Consider the following 19,285-nt stretch of genomic DNA (forward strand, 5'->3'; position numbering starts at 1 on the left):
CATGAACTTAGCCGAAGGCAGACGCTTCATGACTGAGCCACCCAGGCGCCCTGAGTTTCTATCCTATCAAAGCAATTGTGCCATTCACTTTTGTATCTCTTGGAGCGCCCGATGTGAAACCTTAAAAATAATAGATATTAAATAAATATTGGCTACATAAATAAATTCATCAGTAAATTAGCAATTGATTACTTAATATCTATTTATATAACTGACCTAATGCAGTACTGTAATTGGAAGTTCTGGGAGGAGCCCATCTGGATTTATGCTACTTGTTTACCTGAATAAAAACCCTATGAAAGAAAAGAAAAAAGGAAATAATAAGGCTTAAAATCAAAAGAGTGAGGTACCTTTGCAGTGACACACTTCATTACCTGCAGTTTTGGGGTTTTTTTTTTTTTAGATTTATTTTATTTATTTGAGAGAGAGGGAGAGAGAGCACATAGGCTGGGGGGGGAGAATGTGGGGAGGGGCAGAAGGAGAGAGAAGCAGACTCCCCGCTGAGCGGGGAGCCTAGGGGGGGCTCTATCTCACAAACCTGAGATCATGACCTGAGCTGAAACCAAGAGTCAGACGCTCAACTCACTGAGCCACCCAGGGACCCCCATTACCTGTGTTGATTTGATATTCTTACCAAAGCTATGAAAAGATAAAGCTGATCTCATTGCCTCTATTTTGCAGATGAAGAACTCGGATAGAAGAAACGATTTGCCCAAGGTTACCTGACGTACGGAAGGAGCCCCACACTTTGTTTTCCCTCCAGTCTAGTGTTTTCTCAAATACACCACTTTGCTTTTTAACTAAATAATGGTTTTCCACCATTGCATCCTAATGAAGAATTCTGCCACAGGTATTGGCTTCTTAGAATCACTGTTTGTGCAGGCGGTCTCTCCTTTTGCCAGTGGGAAAACACAAATGGGAGAAGAACAACCTTCTATTTCTTCAATGGCCTCTAACAAACCAGCGACACCTGAGGGCGATTCATTTTTTCATTTGGCGAAGATTGCAAGTTTGTTGAAAATCTTGTCACTTGTTTCGATGAGGAAGCAATGTGTGCTGCCTAAGTAGGCAATAGTTTTTAAGTAAAAACGTGTAATTCATTTTAGGCAGGGCCAGATTCTGCCCTATTCTTTGACTAATCCCTGGTATCTAGCATACTGCCCGGTATGTGTTAGATCGTAAACGTATACATATTTATATACAAGGAGGGAAGGAGCTAAGAAGAAAGGGAGTCTAGTGCTGATATCTTCTACAAAATATTATTCTTTAACAATAACTGTCACTGGCTTATTTTTATTTTGATAGATGAAATTTTAATCATCCCAAACATCCACATTAACTGACCCAAGTAAGATTAGATCAATCTTCAAAGGTTCTTTGTTCTTTTATCTCTCTCCAAATACTCCTTTTATATTTTGAAATATGGGCTCTAATCTAAAGGCTAAGAGTTTTTATTTTGGGGGGAAATGGTGTCATTAGGATCAGTAGGGGAAAATGATTGTGGTTTAAAAATAATTGTTTAAACAAATTGGTGTAAATCGTGCTTCTTTCACAAGTACTCCTATTCTTTGTAGAGACTAACATAAAAATGTTTTCTTTTGCTATAAAAATAATCTCAAGTTGAAATAAATATAATTATATATAATGTATAAGACAAATTTATATAACAATATAAACATATAAAGAAATACATACAGATATATATAAATTCTTTCTCCCCACCCGCACATGTATCCACATTCTTTAAATAAATTGACCATAGAGGGAGAATTTACTAGGCAGTCCCGACTTCAAATATTCTAAAGCTTTATTCACTTAATATATATCATACCATTCATGCAAGTCTTGAGTCTAGGAGAAAAGTGGCATCAATGCCTACAGCTAATAGAAATAACGGGATCCTACAGGATAATAAGGAAACTTATTTGCATATATCAGTCAGCTGAGACTGTTTTACTACAGTACAAAAAATGACCCCAAATCACAGTGACTTATGAAAGCAAAGGTTTCTTTCTCACTGTATTTGTGTGATTGACTGAGGCTCTGCTTCATGGCTTTTATTTTGGTGTCTAGGCTGAGAGAACAGCTCCTGCCTGGGACATTCAAAGGAAAAAGAGAAGGTGGTAGAGGAGGCTGGAATCCGGGAAGCTTGTGCTCAGAAGTGCTTCTGCTCATAGTTCATTGGTCTGAACAAGTCACATGGTCAAAACTGACATCAAGCGGGTGGAAAGTCTAATTCTTCCACAGGGAGGACCCTTCCCAAGGGATAGGACCTCTAGGGAGAGGAATGGCAACTATACTGCATTTATTATGCTGTGCAGTGATACCCGCTGGTACGTCCTCCCAGCTAGAGTTTAGGAAGTCATCTTTTTGTCTGCCACTTGCCTCTTTCAATGAACACTCAAGTTGTTTTAATTTCATACACTTCTCAAATCTAATCTCCCCTCTGTAACTCACCTACCAGTCCATTGTTCAGGTCCTCAGTATTTATACAGGTCTTCCGATCATAGATTAATTCCATATATAGCCACCACTGTGAAGTATGCAGAGTGCACAGATCTAAAATGTCATTTTTCTCTCACCCTCTCTCTCTCTGGCAAATAAATAAATAAAATCTTTTAAAAAAAGGCGGGGGGGGGGCGCCTGGGTGGCTCAGATGGTTAAGCATCTGCCTTCCGCTCAGGTCATGATCTCAGGGTCCTGGGATCCAGTCCCACATCTGGCTCCTTGCTTAGCAAGGAGCCTGCTTCTCCCTCTGCCTGCCACTCCCCCTGCTTGTAGTCTCCCCCTCTCTCTCTCTGTGGCAAATAAATAAATAAATAAATAAATAAATAAATAAATAAATAAATAAAATGTCATTTTTCTGGAGCACATGGCTGGCTCAGTTGGTAGAGTTTGTGGCTCTTGATCGTGGAGTCATGAGTTCAAGCCTCATATTGGACATAGAGCTTACTTTAAAAAATCAACTGGAATTAGTAAAAGCTTTTTAAAAAAATCAATGTTATAAAAATAGGTCGTTTATTTTCACAAATACAATTGTATGGTAAATAGAACATATGAAACCAGAGGTAAAAATAAGTCCAACTGTATTTTTAGAAGTCCAATTATAATAGCAATATAGTAGACCTAAATGTATTAAGTTTCCTTAGATAAAAAGCCAGATTTCCATTTTGCCTATCACACACACACACACACACACAAACGCACACAGAACTCTATCACTTTTTTCCCCGAAACAGACATATTTTCAACAACACCAAAAAAAGCCAAGCCAAAAAGAGGGAAAGAAAGAAGAAAGAAAGAAAGAAAGAAAGAAAGAAAGAAAGAAAGAAAGAAAGAAAGAAAGAAAGAAAGAAAGAAAGAATAGAAATTTGGAAACGGTGGATAATACACACCAAATGAAAGCCACAATAGCAATTTAATATCAGTTGCTACTTTATTCTATTTAGTAGTAAAATTGTAGGTACTTCTGTTTCCTATATTTTTTATTTATTGTGGCAATTAAAAATATCCTTTTTTGTCTCTTAGTCATATAAATTTGTAAATCAGTATTGGTAGTAAAATAAATGTGGGATTTTAAGAACATATAAGTGAATCTAAGTTAGTATGTAAGAATTTTTAAAAAATTTCTCTCATACTTATTTAGATATTTCTTCTTTTCTAAAGCAGGCATGTAGAACTATAAATTTCCCTCTCAACACTGTTTTAACTACTCCCCACATGCTTTGATGTGCTGTATTTTTATTTTCATTCCATTTGGTATATTTTCTTATTTACCTTGAAAGTTCCTCTTTGACCCATGGATTATTTAAAAGTATGTGGTTTAGTTTCCACATGTTTGGTGGTTTTCTTTCCTTTCTGTTATCAATTTCTAGTTTGATTCCACTGTGGCAGAAAACACACTTTGTATGATTTCATTTCTTTTAAATGTTTTGAAACTTGTTTTATGGCCCATGATACGATCCATCTAGCAGTATTTTCTGTGGACACTTGAATATATTCCACTCTTGATGAATGGAGTGTGAATAGTGTTGGTTGATGGTGTTGTTGAGTTGTATTGTTTTTCTGATTTTCTGTCTGGTTCTCCCAATTGTTGGGAGAGCAATATTGGAAGTTTCTAACTGTGTGCATTTGTCTGTTTCTCCTTTCAATTCTATTATTTTTTCCTTCACAGATTTAGAAGCTCTGTTGTTTGATGCAAACACATTTAGGATTAATTTTTTTTGTAGATTGATCTTTTTATCATTATGTAATATACCTCTTTTTTAAAAATCTATTTATTTTTATTTAAATTCAATTAACATATAATGTATTATTGGTTTCAGAGGTAGAGGTCAGTGATTCATCAGTCTTATTTAATACCAAGTACTCATTACATCACGTGCCCTCCTTAATGTCCATCACCCAGTTAACCCATCCCCCCACCCTTCTCCCCTCCAGCAACCCTCAGTTTGTTTCCTATGCTTAAGAGTCTCTTATGGTTTGTCTCCCTCTGATTTCATCTTGTTTTATTTTTTCTTCTCTTCCCCTATGATCCTATCATTATATAATATACCTCTTACTACATGGTAATTTTTATTGCTTTGAAATCTACTTTAGTTGATATTAATACAGCTATTTCTGCTTTCTTTCAATTTTTTTTTAAGATTATTTTTAAGTAATCTCTACCCAATGCGGGGCTCATACACAACACCAAGATCCAGAATTGCATACTCCATCAACTGAGCCAGCCAGGTGCCCCTACTTTCTTTTACTGTTTATAAGATTTATCTTTTTCCATTCATTTACTTTTAACCTACTTGTATCATTATATTGGAAGTAAGTTTCTTATAGAGTGCATATACTTGCATCATGTGTTTTTTTTTTTAACCTACTCTGCTTATTTGTATCTTATAATTGGTGTAACTTACATTTACATTTAATGTTATTGATATGTTGGGGCTTAAAGTCCACCATTTGAAATTTTCTTTTCTTCTCTCTGTTTTTCACTTCTGTCTTTTTTCCTTTCCTTCCTATGGATTGCTTAAACATTTTTTTTAATTCCATTTTGATTCATTTATAATTCCTTCAGTTTATATCCTTTTTTAAAGATTTTATTTATTTATTTGACGCAGAGCAGCAGCAGAGGGAGAGGGAGAAGCAGGCTCCCCGCTGAGCAAGGGGCCCATGTGGGATTCAATCCCAAGACCCTGGGATCCTGACCTGAGCCAAAGGCAGACACTTAACCAACTGAGCCACCCAGGCACCCAGGTTCATATCTTTATATAACTTTTTTAATGGTTGTTGTAGATACTACATTATATATATATATATATATATAATTTATCACAGAATAGTGGTGTTGAAATTTTATCAGCTTGAGTGAAATGTAAAAACCTTACCTCCCCTTTGTGTCCCTTTAACTTCCACCTTTTATAATTGTCATAAAAATGTCCTCTTCACAAATATTGGATCTTTTGTGACAGTCCCACAGGTTGCTATGGCTCTGTTCTTTTTATTTTTTCTGTCTATATTCTTTCTGTTTTCCAGAAACAGACTTTTCAAGGTCTTCTTCTGTTTATCTTATATATAATTTCCGAGGTTTTTAGTTGTACTTCGTAGGAGAAATAAAGAAAAGTTTATCTACTCTGTCTTCTTAGAAGTAGAAGCTTACCCTATTTTTTGGCCATTATTATTGTGATTACTTTAATAAACGATACATAAATTAATAGAACATTGTGTGTGTCGGGGGAATAAATGGATCTATAAAAACTAATGTTGTTTGAAATAATGGCTATCAAATTAGGTATGGATGAGAAACTTTTAAATATATTGACGGTTTCTGCATTGAGATGATGTTCTAAGTGTTTCTAGAGTTCTCACTCCGCCCTATGGAAACCAAAACTGAAATTATAGAAGTTGAATTACTGATATGGCTCAGAAAAGGTAGATGGCATAGATGAGTTGACTTATGCTTCTTCTCTTCTCCAAAATGCCATAACTATACATCAAAAGACTGACAAATTAAAGTGCATTTACATGCAAAGTTAAACTAAAATATAATATTTATTTAATTTTTTAATACTCTAACTTTTTAAATCTTGATTGGGAAGGACAAGTGAGATAAGAATTCTTTATATGCTGCTCAAATTTGATTTCCCACCTTTAAATGTATCCCTTTCAATTAGCTGGACTGAAAAAGTTAAGTTGTCCCTTAGAAAATTTTAGATTTTTCCTACAAAATTTAGATTTTTTCCTTCCTACTGGACTGCACTGTATTTATTGCTTTTCTTACAAGACCTAGATCATTATTGACTGAACTGTAAATGGCTTTGACAGGTAACTGAGAAAAATCCATCCAAAGAGCAATTTTAACTTAATATGAATGTATTTGTAACTTACCTTTTAAAATATTCCTTTTATGAGATCTGATCCTCATGTTGCACAGGGGTGCACGTACGCACGCATGCATGCACACACACGAATATGTATCATAAAACAAAGCTGGCTATATCCTTGCACCTGCAACTTCTGGGTGGTAATAACTTGAATTACATTGAAACCCATGTGATGGAGATATTAATTTCTCTACTCTCTTTGGACAGTGGAACAGATGCTGTTTTAAACTTCAAAGGACCTTGACTACTTTCTGCATTTCATTAATGAACAACAACTTTTCACAGCTTGGCTAAAAAAAAAAAAAAAATCTAACAAAACATACAAAGGAAAAAGACCAATGAGGAATCCATCAGTCTTTTCCTTCTGAAATGTTTTTTAGGGATAGAGAGGAAGTCAAACTCAAAACATTTGATCTTTCCCAGGAAACTGGACTGTACTGTATTTATTGCTTTTCAAATCTGACAGTTCATCCTGTGGCCTCACATCATGGTAAGGGACCCAAATGTATGAGGAGAAGATGGGTCTGGGGAGATAATTTGTTAAAGAGTTGGATAAAAAAGAAAACCCAATTGGTGATAAATGTTCCTTTTTTTTTTTTTCCTGTACTATCTTATCTAATTCTGGCTGTTGAGGTTAGCTCAGGTAATGCTTACAGTTTGAAGAGAGTAGACAAAGAAAAGAATAAAAACTCAATAGTTTTGAGTATTCTGATAGTCTGTAGGTCCTGAAGAGTAGAAAGTAGGTTGATTACTGTTCTAACCAAAAAAATTAAGAAAATTAGAAATTCTAAATTTCTATAACACTGACTGATATATTACAGGGGATTTTTTTTTTTATATCAAGAGATTACTTATTTGTTAGTTTTGTACCCACAGTTACAAATTTCTTCAAGAGAAGCAGATGAAGGTTTGGGTTCTAAGTTTACCAGACACAGATTGGAATACCAGCTCCACCATTTAACAGCTGTGTCATCTTGGGCAAGGAACTTGACATTACCAACCTTTTGTTTTTGTAAAACTGTTGTGGTGATAATGGCCTATAATCTCTTAATCAAAACTCGGGATCAGCTGTGTTTTGGAATTTAGAAGTAAAATATATAGTTTTTATGTATAAACTTAAAAAAAATTATTTATTTATTTGACAGAGAGAGAGCACAAGCAGGGGGAGCGGCAGAGGGAGAGGGAGAAGCAGTCTCCCTGCTGAGCAGGGAACCCCTACAGGGGGCTTGATCCCAGGACCCCGAGATCATGACCTGAGCTGAAGGCAGACACTTAACTGCCTGAGCCACCCAGGTGCCCCTTTATGTAGAAAGTTTTATTGAGAAGGTGGTTCAATATAATTTGGATATTCATTAGACTCCTAGTTAAGCATTTTTCATACACCATGAGTAATACAAAAATGGATAAAACTATCCTCTCTGTCTAGCGGCTTACAGTTCTGTATAACAAATGCAGATGACTAGAATGCATTATTAAGTTTCCTTATAGAGTCTATGGAAGCTCAGAGGGAGAAAATGAATTCTGATGGAATGGGGTGACTCAAGAAAAATTAGAAAAAGAGGTTGTATTTGGACTTATTCTTCAATTTCATTAACTTTTCATTAATTATTTTTACTACTCTAGTTCATTTTGTGTATGTGTGTGTGGTTTCCTTCTCTTTTGTGAAAACTGCTACACTACTCACTCACATCACTACAGATTCAAATCCTGTGTAAATAGCACTCAAGTACTTTTATCAGCTAGGTCCAGCTTCAGTCTAAAACCCCAAACACCATGATCAGTTGTTACAGGTGTTCCTTAATTAACTTCCTAGTAATGAAACATGTTTTTCTTTTTGTAATGGCCTTTCGAACATAGCTTTATTAAAGTATTTTATTTTTATTTTTTTATTAATACGATTTATATATTATATACATTGATCTATTTTATGTGCCCAATGCAATGATTTTTTTTTTCAGATTTTATTTTTAAGTAATCTCTACACCCAATGTGGTGCTCGAACTTAAAACCCCAAGATCAGTAGTCGCATGCTCCACTGGCTGAGCCAGCCAGGCATACCCAATTCAATGATTTTTTAAGGAAATTGATGGAATTGTACAACTGTCCTCACAATCCAGTTATAAAACATTTCCATCATCCTAAAAAGATACAATTTAGAAGTTTTGGGGTACGCCTGGGGGGCTCAGTCCATTAACAGGCTGCCTTCGGCTTGGGTCATGATCCCAGGGTCCTGGGATCGAGCCCCGTGTTGGGCTCCCTGCTAAGCAGGGAGCCTGCTTCTCCCTCTCCCTCTGCCTGCCACTCCCCCTACTTGTGCTCTCTCTCTCTATCTCTGTCAAATAAATTAAAAAAAGAAGAAGAAGTTTAGAATAATAAAAGGCAATGCAGTGCAAACACTATATATTATCTAACAACCTAATAATGTATGTTAACATTCTCAGGGGATTTGAGACAGCACTCCATTAAAAAAAATATTAAATATAGTGAATCATACTCATGTTCACACTAAGTGGAATAAAGCCTATTCATAGCTTTATGTCAACTCAAGTCATATTTTTGCCTCTAAAGGAGTTCAAGTCAAGTCATCCAATGAATAATGAAACACTTTCAGTGTTCAGAGTTTCTCTCATTTTGGAATTGCAGGTAAGGTATTGTGGACTGAAAACACTCACCTTATAGGATCACTGTGAGAAATAAAGAGAAAAGGTAGTAAAGTGCTTAGCACAACACAGAATACATAGCGAACTCAGTCTCCGTGTGTGTGTATGTTGGTACTTAATTAAAGCACTCTTTTAGAGGGCATGTGATACAGTGTAAAATGCACTGTTTGTGTGGCCAGGAGACTTGGTTCCTAGACCCTCTGTTTTGTTAACTGTTGTGAGATGTTGGGTAAGGGTGGGAACTGACCTTTAATACTTCTGATGAATCAGGCACTGTTCTTAGCACTTTAGATATGCTAACTAACAAATTTTTATATCAACCTTTATCTTATAGATGTCATCATCATCTCCCACTTTATAGATAAGAAAAGAAGCACAGAATGTTCAAACAACTTGCCTAAAATCACAGAGCAAGCAAGCAGTGGAAGTGATATTCAAACCCAGGCATTCCATCTCTAGAGCCTGTTCTTTGAAACACCAAGCTTTATTTCCTAAATACCATGAATAGTGCTAATGCTCTCTGAGCTCTGCTTTTCTAATTTTTGAAATAAAGGGAAGTCGGGGTGGCTGGCTGGCTCAGGTGGTAGAACACCTGACTTTTGATCTCAGGGTCATGAGTTCAAGCCCCATGTTGGGCCTAGAGCTTACTTTAAAAATAAATGAAATGAACAGGGCGCCTGGGTGGCTCAGTCGTTAAGCGTCTGCCTTCGGCTCAGGTCATGATCCCAGGGTCCTGGGATCGAGCCCCGCATCGGGCTCCCTGCTCAGCGGGAAGCCTGCTTCTCCCTCTCCCACTCCCCCTGCTTGTGTTCCCTCTCTCGCTGTGTCTCTCTCTGTCAAATAAATAAAATCTTTAAAAAATAAATAAATAAATAAATAAATAAATAAATAAATAAATGAAATGAAATGAAATAAAGAGAGAACAAAACCACATATTTTAATTTACATGATGTTATAAACTCAGAATTTGGGAGCCCAAAAGGATCTTTGTAGTTATATAGTCAAATTAGCATTTTGTAGCTAAAGAAACTAAATTCTAGAGATTAAGCAACATACCCAGGGTCACATAATTAGTGACAGACCTAAAACCTGGCCTTCTGGTTCCTCAAGAGGCAATCCTTAGTGAATGCCAAACAAGATATATAATAACGATACATGTATTAATATAGTCAGACATACCCCAAATTGCATATTTACAGAATAAGTAACACATTAACCTTTAATTATTTCTATTTATTTATTTTTAATGATTTATTTATTTGTCAGAGAGAGAGAGCACAAGCAGGGGGAATGGCAGGCAGAGGGTGAAGCAGGCTCCCCACTGAGCAGGGAGCCTGACGCAGGACTCGATCCCAGGACCCTGGGATCCTGACCTGAGCCAAAGGCAGACGCTTAACCAACCGAGCCACCCAGGCATCCCTTTAATTATTTTTAATTTCTAGTAAGCATTTTCCCCTTTTCTTTGATCAAGATCCCAAGGTCAAGCATTCCATGCTCTACTGACTGAGCCAGCCAGGTACTCCCAACCTTTAGTTATCTGATACTATGTATTATAATAAAGATACATGCTAGGGGCACCTGGGTGGCTCAGGCTGTTGGGTGTCTGGCTCTTGATTTCGGCTCAGGTCATGATCTCAGGGTGGTGAGATCAAGCCCCATGTCAGGCTCCACGCTCAGCGCAGAATCTGCTTGTCCCTCTCCCCCTGCTCCCCCCTCCCCACTCACTCTCTGTCTCTCTAAAAAATAAATAAATAAAAGTCTTAAAAAAAATAAAGATACATGCTGGAGTGTACTAGAATCCTTGAGGATAATGTGTGTAATACTGTTGGGAGTGTGGGGGCAAATAGAAAAAACAGAGAGGAGGTAACTTTTGAGCTGGTTCTTGAAGGATAAACAGGAATTACTCTGAAAACGAAGAAGAAAGCCAACTGAGGCTGAGACAACTGCGTGTTAAGTCACTGACCCAGGACAGCACGCTCAAAGAAAGAAACTGTGTCCTCTCCTTGTTGATAAACGTCACGCCACCTGAGCTCCAACTGGAAGTTATGTGATTAGTGGAAGACTGTAAACTCCATTTGGCCATTAGAATCTCTGGCCTTTTATTTATTTTTTATTTTTTAAATTGTATTTACTTATTTTGTCAGAGAGAGAGAAAGACAAAGACAGAGAGCACAAGAGGGGGAATGGCAGGCAGAGGGAGAAGCAGGCTCCCCGCTGAGCAAGGAGCCCGATGCAGGACTAGATCCCAGGACCCTGGGATCACGATCTGAGCTGAAGGCAGATGCTTAACCGACTGAATCACCGAGGCATCCCTAGAATCTCTGGCCTTTTAAATAGCAAAATCAATAAAATGTTTTGGTCAGCTGGAGTTTCTGAAACTAAGATTTTTTATTTTTTTTAAGATTTTATTTATTTATTTATTTGACAGAGAGCAAGAGATCACAAGTAGGCAGGCAGGCAGGCAGAGGAAGAGGGAGAAGCAGGCTCCCTGCTGAGCAAGGAGCCTGATGTGAGGCTCAATCCCAGGACCCTGGGATCATGACCTGAGCCGAAGGCAGCCGCTTAACCGACTGAGCCACCCAGGTGCCCCTGAAACAAAGATTTTTATTTGCTTCCAATGCTCCCTGTTTCCTGGCTGTCAGTAGTTAGAAGGTAGTTTTAATTCTTTCACTTTCCTTGGTTTCTTCTAAATAGAGTGAGAGTAAGGACAGGACCCTTTTCTTGTCTTTATAGCATCAAGGACCCACAGTGATGGAAGGGGTCCAGGGTCATGTGGTCCCCTGCCTTCAAAACCTGTGGCATCTTCAAGGTGTGATGAATTCATTACAATTATTTGCATAATTTAAATATGGCTCATAATTTTCCCAAAGTAAAAAATATTTTATGAGAATTTTTATATAATTTTAAAATGCCACTTTGTAATGGATGAAAAAAGGTATTTATTTATTTTAAAGATAGTTTAAAAATCAGGAAGCGTTCAAAATGTTTTTCAAGGAAAAAAATTAAAAATATGGTACCAGTGTACACTGAGATATTTTTAATGTACAGATATTTTTTAGAAATAGGGGAGTCTTTTTCCTAAGCTTTTTTGGTGTTTTTTTTATTTTTTTTAAAGATTTTATTTATTTACTTGAGAGTGAGGGAGAGCACAAAGGGAGAGGGATAAGCAGACTCCCCGCTGAGCAGAGAGCCTGATGTGCGGCTTGATCCCAGGACCCCAAGATCACAACCTGAACTGAAAGCAGAATCCCAACCGACTAAGCCACCCAGGTGCCCCTTAATTTTTTTTCCTTAAGATTTTGGGGTTTTTTTTAAGATTTTATTTATTTATTTGAGAGAGCACAAGCAGGCAGAGAGGGAGAGGGAGAAACAGACTCCCTGCTGAGCAGGGAGGCTGATGTGAGACGCGATCCCAGGACACTGGGATCACGACCTGAGCTGAAGGCAGACGTTCAACGGCTGAGCCACCCAGGCGCTCCCCCCCCCTTTTTTTTTTAATTTTTCAAAGTAATCTCTACACCCAACATGGAGCTTGAACTCATAACCCCAAGATCAAGAGTCACACGTTCCACCAACTGCGCCAGCCAGACACCCCTTCCTAAGCTTTTCTTAATCATTAAGCATTTCCTTTTTAAGTATTCTTTTACAAAAAATGATTATCTTCTTAAAATCTCCTTTATAAAATGCTTTAAAAAAATACCTTTTAAGCTCACATAAACTCAAACACATGTGAACAATACGGCTTTCTCGTCCTCCCACTTGTTTTCAAAACCAAACCTATGGATAAGGCTGGGCTCTCCCAGAAGACACTTTCACAATTAAAGTCATCCAAAGAGTTAGAGAGTTCACACATGTTTCCAGTCCACTTGTTGTTAGACCAACCCTTGTGCTCAATGCACCAGACTGATTCCTCCCTAAAGAAAAGGCTACAAACTACAAAACTCTGAGAATGAAGTGGGGTGGGTTCTTGGTACTGATTTGCATGTCTCTATAGTACTGCTTTCAAATCCTTTCTAATCACCCTTAAGGCAACCCCACCCCCACTGGATCGTGTTTGTTGTTTTAATTTCCCATCTAAAGACACTAAACTGACAATATAGTTCCAGTAAGAGGTAATTAGAGTAAAGCATCCACAAGAACATAAGAAGCAGCAGAAGCAAATGACTTCACAAACTGCTGTTAGTTCCAACTAAATCAATCCAATGTGATCCCACCAAATGGGACGGAGGTCTGCCAGGTTCCCTACTCTGGGAGATAAAAAATGAAGCCAACCCTGCTGGCAAGAAGTTCATACTCTAATAGAGATAAGCCATCGAAGCCAATCCGGCAAGTCCATGCAATGCTGTGAGAGAAGTGTGGGCGGGTTGCCTGGGAGTAACAGAGGATGGGGAGACCCATGACCTGTTGTATTTGGAAGGAATGGGAGAGAAGGACGTGGAAGGCGGTTGGTGGGGGAATCCAAGAAGACATCATGCGGGTCTCTGCATGCAAGTTTGTATCTTGAAAGGAGGATATAATTTCTAAAGGCCGGAAAGGAAGAGGCATTCAAAGTGGAATGAAATACAGGAACAAAGGTAATGTCATGGCAGCACAAGGGAGACTTTGTGGGGACAAAGAAGAATGTCATTTGGCTGGGGTGTCCTTTGATAAAAGAGTCAAAGGGTCCCCAAGGCCCTTGCTCATCTAACTCTCGATCTACAGGTTAAATGATATCAAATTACTTGTGCATTGCTTGTCAGTTATTTTATCTCCTTGTGCTATTTTAATAGTTATTTAATTATAACTGTCAATAAATAGGTAAAATATATTGACCACTTAATATAGGCATTTTACATTTTATCCTCAACAGAATACAGAGGAAAGTGCTACTATTATCTCCACTTTACAGATGAAGAAACAGAATGGACAAGGGTTAAGTGACTTGCCTCAAGTCCAAGGGTAGCAAGAAAAGTTTAAGATTGCAAATTCAGATTCTAGAGCCACATGCCGACTCCTGACACATATGAAGTGCCCACTGAATGCTAGACTGTTGGCCCGGCTCTGGAGTTATAGACTTGACTAAGCGACACGGTCCGTGCTCTCTGGGACCTCTTCTTGTTCCTCAAAGCTTTTCGGTAGCTTCGTTTAGATGGAGCAAAAAAGCCAGTAATAATAAAAGCCAGTTATAAAAGGCCCCCTTATTCTTTGCTACAATTACATATAATTCTGTGGTTCAAAAAAAGGGGAGGACTAGCTGCTTGAGAGGAGAGTAGAAGAAAGAGGAAAAGATGTCTGCGTGCCAAGGACAGGTTTGCCTACCAGACTGGTAGGATTGCCGTCTTTATGATGGGACAGCCTGGGCATAAAGAATAAACACGGGATATATTGCCAGCTACATGTTTTAACATGCATTTGTCCATGTAATTCCTCCAGTAAACTTGTGAAATAGGTATAATGATCCCATTTTATAAAAAAGGAAAATACAAGGATCGACTGGTAATTTGAGACCACGTTGTATTGAATAACCTAAAAAGTGTGACAAGCCCCTGCCTGCCTTGTCCCTACCTTAACTGGTAACCTCTCAGTTCAAACATTCTGCTGCAGATTAGAAATGAGTATTTAGAAACCATGGCAACCGCAGAAATATTTGGAACACAACAAATGTATGTGGGATGGAAGTATATCCAAGAACACTGGGTAATTTAGGACAAGAAGGTTTGAGGGGCACCTCCTCCAGGGAGTTGGGGGATTAAGTGGAGGCTTGACTATGAATTGCCAGGTGAAAAAGCTAAGGTTTTTATACACAGAAAAGAAGTTTCTCTGTAAAAGTTGGCAACGAGTCGTTTGACTGTTTGTAGAGATATGATTCAATGAGCTGTCCTCTCTTCTTCAAGTCGGGAATTTGCCTTCCTATTATTTAATGACGACAATAATAATAATTGCTATTTGTTGAGCACAAACACTGCCAAACACCATATTGGATCCTTTCCATACATTATCTGAAATCTTTTTGTTAACCCTGCAGGTGAGAATTATCTCTGTTTTATAGATGAAAAAGCTGTGGCTTGGAGAGTTTAAGTAACTTCTTCAATTCACGACAGATTAATAGAGCCAGGATTAAACTCATACTCTTTCCATTAGGCCATCTTGAATTCATCAGACATTATTATTTCATTTTAGCATGGGAAACCAGTGGACCACACTGAGCTGATGTAATTCCAGTCAAAAGCAAATAAATTAGTTAACATGCAGTCTTATTTCTGTTAATGATGGCCATAAACAACTAAGTTTACTGAGATGCTAAGATAGGTGTTAGATTTGTGAGCATGTCATTATACTGGAACTAGGTTTGAAGTCACAGACTCCACCTCTCCAGGTCTTGGCTTCACCATCTGGAACACAGGAGTGTTGGATTTGAAATCTAAGGTATGCCACAGCTCTGTGATATTTTGACTCTTTGCTTCCCATATTCCATTGTCCGCAGGACCAAACATTTCAACCCATCGGGTGTTCTGGATTTTTGAGATTTCTGTAGACTTAACTAAATAAAGGAGCATTTTCCTGTTTGCAAGGGTGGTTTTTCTCCTTTCTTCCTTGAGACTCTGTGCTTAAAGTGCTTCTCAGGCTCAAGAGCAGAATGAACGTTCCTGGTTATCTTTATGCTCCCAAACTTCATGAGCTTATCAATTTGCCCTCTTCGACAGTACTACTGTCCTAAACAGTAAGTTGGACCTCATGGCTTTATAGCTTCTTCACAAGTCATCACATGTGAAAACCGGAAACGTAACAGAGAAAATTATCTCTTTTTCCTAAGAGATAAGAAAAAGTTCTAAGAAGCTCATCTGTTGAAGAGCACTTAAGAGCACATCTTAGGGATCCTCGGAAATCCGCATTCCAACATGACTCTCCATATCTACTGGGCAGAATCTGAAGCTGGGCAGTCTGCTTTCTCTCCTCCACACCCAACTGATAATGCACGGATGTTGGAGTTGAGGCAACTGGCAGCATGCCTATATCAGGCTGTCTCAGAATTGGAAAGTGGGAAGAGGCAATTCAGGGTCAAGGAATAATCTAGGTTCAAGCTGGATCAGGTCTCTAGCCAGAGCCAGCTCAGCCAGTGTCTAGACATGGCAGCCAAGTTTCCACCCGCTTTGCCATTATTAACATGTATGGAGACACGCATTTCTTAGTAACAGAATATGAAACCAAACAGGAAGGTAACAGCTAACTAGCTGTTAGAGTTTAGGTTTCATTTCTGGGTAAATCAGCAGTCATCTGACAGAGGCATTCCTTCTGTGTGTAATCTCAAACCAGTTTAGACAAATGAGACGGAGTAAGAGAAAATGTGTTAGCAGCTGCTTTTAAACTTCCCCCGGCAGTCGGGATCTGTCTTAGTTTGGGTTTTAGACTCTTTAAAGTAGCAGTTGTCATGTTCAACGTTAGATAACCCCATAAATCCGGAAATAGCTAATGTGATTCATGTGGGAATCAGTTACGGTAATGATCTGTGTCCAAATCTTGGTTTTATAGTCATACCTATTCCGAGAGCTATGTTCTGGGAAAGGGTGGTAAGTCATAGTCGCTGCAACCTTGAGTCGCTGCTCCTTACCTACATAAAGCCTATGATCTGGCCTGATTTTGAAGTTGGCCTGTCTTTTTAAGCTCTTGGCCAAGTTTGGAATTCCAGGGCAGGAGTGAGGGTGGAAGCAGGGGAAGGGGGAAAAGGTCTGCTCAATGAGATGAGTAAAAAGTAAGAAGACCTTTTAAGGGTTACAGAGTATAAATGTTCCAAAGAATTGTTTATATAAGTTGCCTTTGTGATATAAAGCCTGAGGTGTTTGTGTGTGTGTGTGTGTGTGTGTGTGTGAAGATTAAAGATAGTGAAAGTTCGAGCAAAACTGACACATCTCACCCTCTTCCTCTTCAAAAACTTTCTTACCTTCATCTTAATTTACCAAAAATATATTGAGGATCTGCTGTGTTAAAAGCTCCCCTATGGGGGTTACCAATAGGAAGAGGACACAGTGCCTGCTCTCTCAAGGCTCATAGTCTAGTGGGAAGACAGAAATGGGCAGATGTAATTCAAAATCAGGACTAACTGGGAATGGTGCCGAAATTGCTTCCTCTCGGCATCTTCTGACCTCTGACCTCCCAAATGTGGGTTTCTGACCCTTCATCTGAACACCTATAACATGCTGTATTTATGGCAAAGAATGACTATCACCAATGTCCAGTCCCCCCTTCTTAATAACAGAACGCCAGTGTTATTTGGGAAAACAATGTACATATTAGAATAATCCATTTCCCATCATCCTTTTGCAGCTAAATGTGGCCATGTGACTAATGTCACAGATGTGACAATGTAATTTCTGGCCAATACAATGTGAGTGGAAGTACTGTGTGGGACTTCTAAGCTGCTTAAGGGATGCAGACGTGGCTAGAAGCTCTCTCTACTCCTTCACACTCCTTGAGCACACCCAGAACGTAGATGCGCTGGCTATGTAGCAAAGAGCTATCTGGGACCAGAAGTGGTGCCTGAGGTTGGAAACCATGTAAGTTCCCTGAGAATTCTGGAGATATGTTCTATCAGACCTGGACTACTCTCCTACCAGGATTCATTCATTCATTCATTCATTCATTCATTTTACTTGAAAGAGAAATAAATTTATATCTTCTAAAAAGCTCGATTTGCTTTTCTCTTCAAGGAAAGCAAACCTAACTACGGTTAATATACCTGACGTAAAACTTAACACACTGCATGTGATTGCTTATCTCATTTTCTGATTCTCCATATATCCAGACTTTAATCTGCTTAATGAAATAGACCTCGTTTACTGGGTCCTCGTTGTAAAGATTTATGGGTTAAATTGAAAGATAGATAAGTAGATTTATTAGATTAGGTTGAAAGATATACAGACCCATTGGAAATTGGAAATGGATCTGAGAGCACAGCAGAAGCCAAGCATGACTTCCAGGTATTTAGGCTGAGCAACGGAAAGGACAATTCAGGGCAGGTTTGGGGAGAAGATCTGGTGTTTGGTCCTGAGCACACTAAGTTTCAGCTGGACGTATAGATTTGGGAGTTGTCAGCAAATAATGGCAATTCAAGCCATAAAACTAGATGAAACCTTCCAGGAATTAATGCAGAGAGAGCAGAAGTAATGACAGGATTCAGCCTAATGCATTCACTGGTTAGTGATCTGTAAGATAACGATGGTCAAAAAAGTAAAAGAAACCAAGAATCATCACTGAATTAAAAACAAAAGCAAAAATATTAGAATATTAAGAAAATATTTCAAGGAGAGGAGAGTAATCACTGAGCCAAAGATAGCTGAGAGATCAAATAAGCTAAATGCATGAGATTTAGTGCTGTGGCAATCCCTGAATATTTTGATGACATGGTGGGGGCTGTATGGTCCGACTAGAATGATTTTGAGAGAAAACAAGAATGAAGGGAATTAAAGGCTACATTTTCAAGGAATTTAGTGCCTGAAGTCACAGGGAAATGGTACTGGAGGAGATTGCAGTGTCCTAGGACAATTTTTTGTTGTGGTTATTGTTTGGTTTAGGTGGAAGAAATCTTGCATGTTTCCCGAGAGAGGCAATAACTGATAATTCATGAGAGAGGGAAGAATTGATAAAGCTTGCCTCCCAGTAGTCTTGTAGCTTTCATGGTTTGCCCCTTGTATTTGATTCTCTTATAAGGGAATTTATATGATCATAGTGCCTTTTCTGCGCCTTTTCCTCCATGCAATTACACTGTAAACTCTTTGTAGGCAAGGCCCAGGATTGAACTTTAGGCTTGATGGTCAGTTGATTAGCATCAGGAAGTGTTCATGATGATGGAGTGCTTAATGAGTTACTAGCTCCCAGGGGCTTCTTAAAGTTGAAGCTTGGAGAAGTGCTGCCTTGTTCTTTGACACAAAGGCCTGGCTCTCCAGTGATGGGATTTTGGAAACCCATAGCAAGTGATTAGGAGTATGGGACAGGAATTCTTCCCACTGTTTACCGTACATTTTGCCTAAAATAGCAACTGGAATAACTGCTAAATCTTCCATGAGAAGTCCCAAACTATCCATGACCACCTGATGAGCAAACAGACAGTATATCAGCACTTCAAGGATAGATTTGCCAAACCTACTGGCACATTAAGAAAGCAAGGGTTGGGGGGCCTGGGTGGCTCAGTTGGTTAGGCATCTGCCTTCAGCTCAGGTCATGATCTTGGGGTCCTGGGATGGAGCCCAACGGTGGGCTCCCTGCCCAGTAGAG

This window comes from Phoca vitulina, unplaced genomic scaffold (assembly GCF_004348235.1).
Source record: "Phoca vitulina isolate PV1807 unplaced genomic scaffold, GSC_HSeal_1.0 scaffold18, whole genome shotgun sequence".
NCBI classification, from domain to species: Eukaryota; Metazoa; Chordata; class Mammalia; order Carnivora; family Phocidae; genus Phoca; species Phoca vitulina.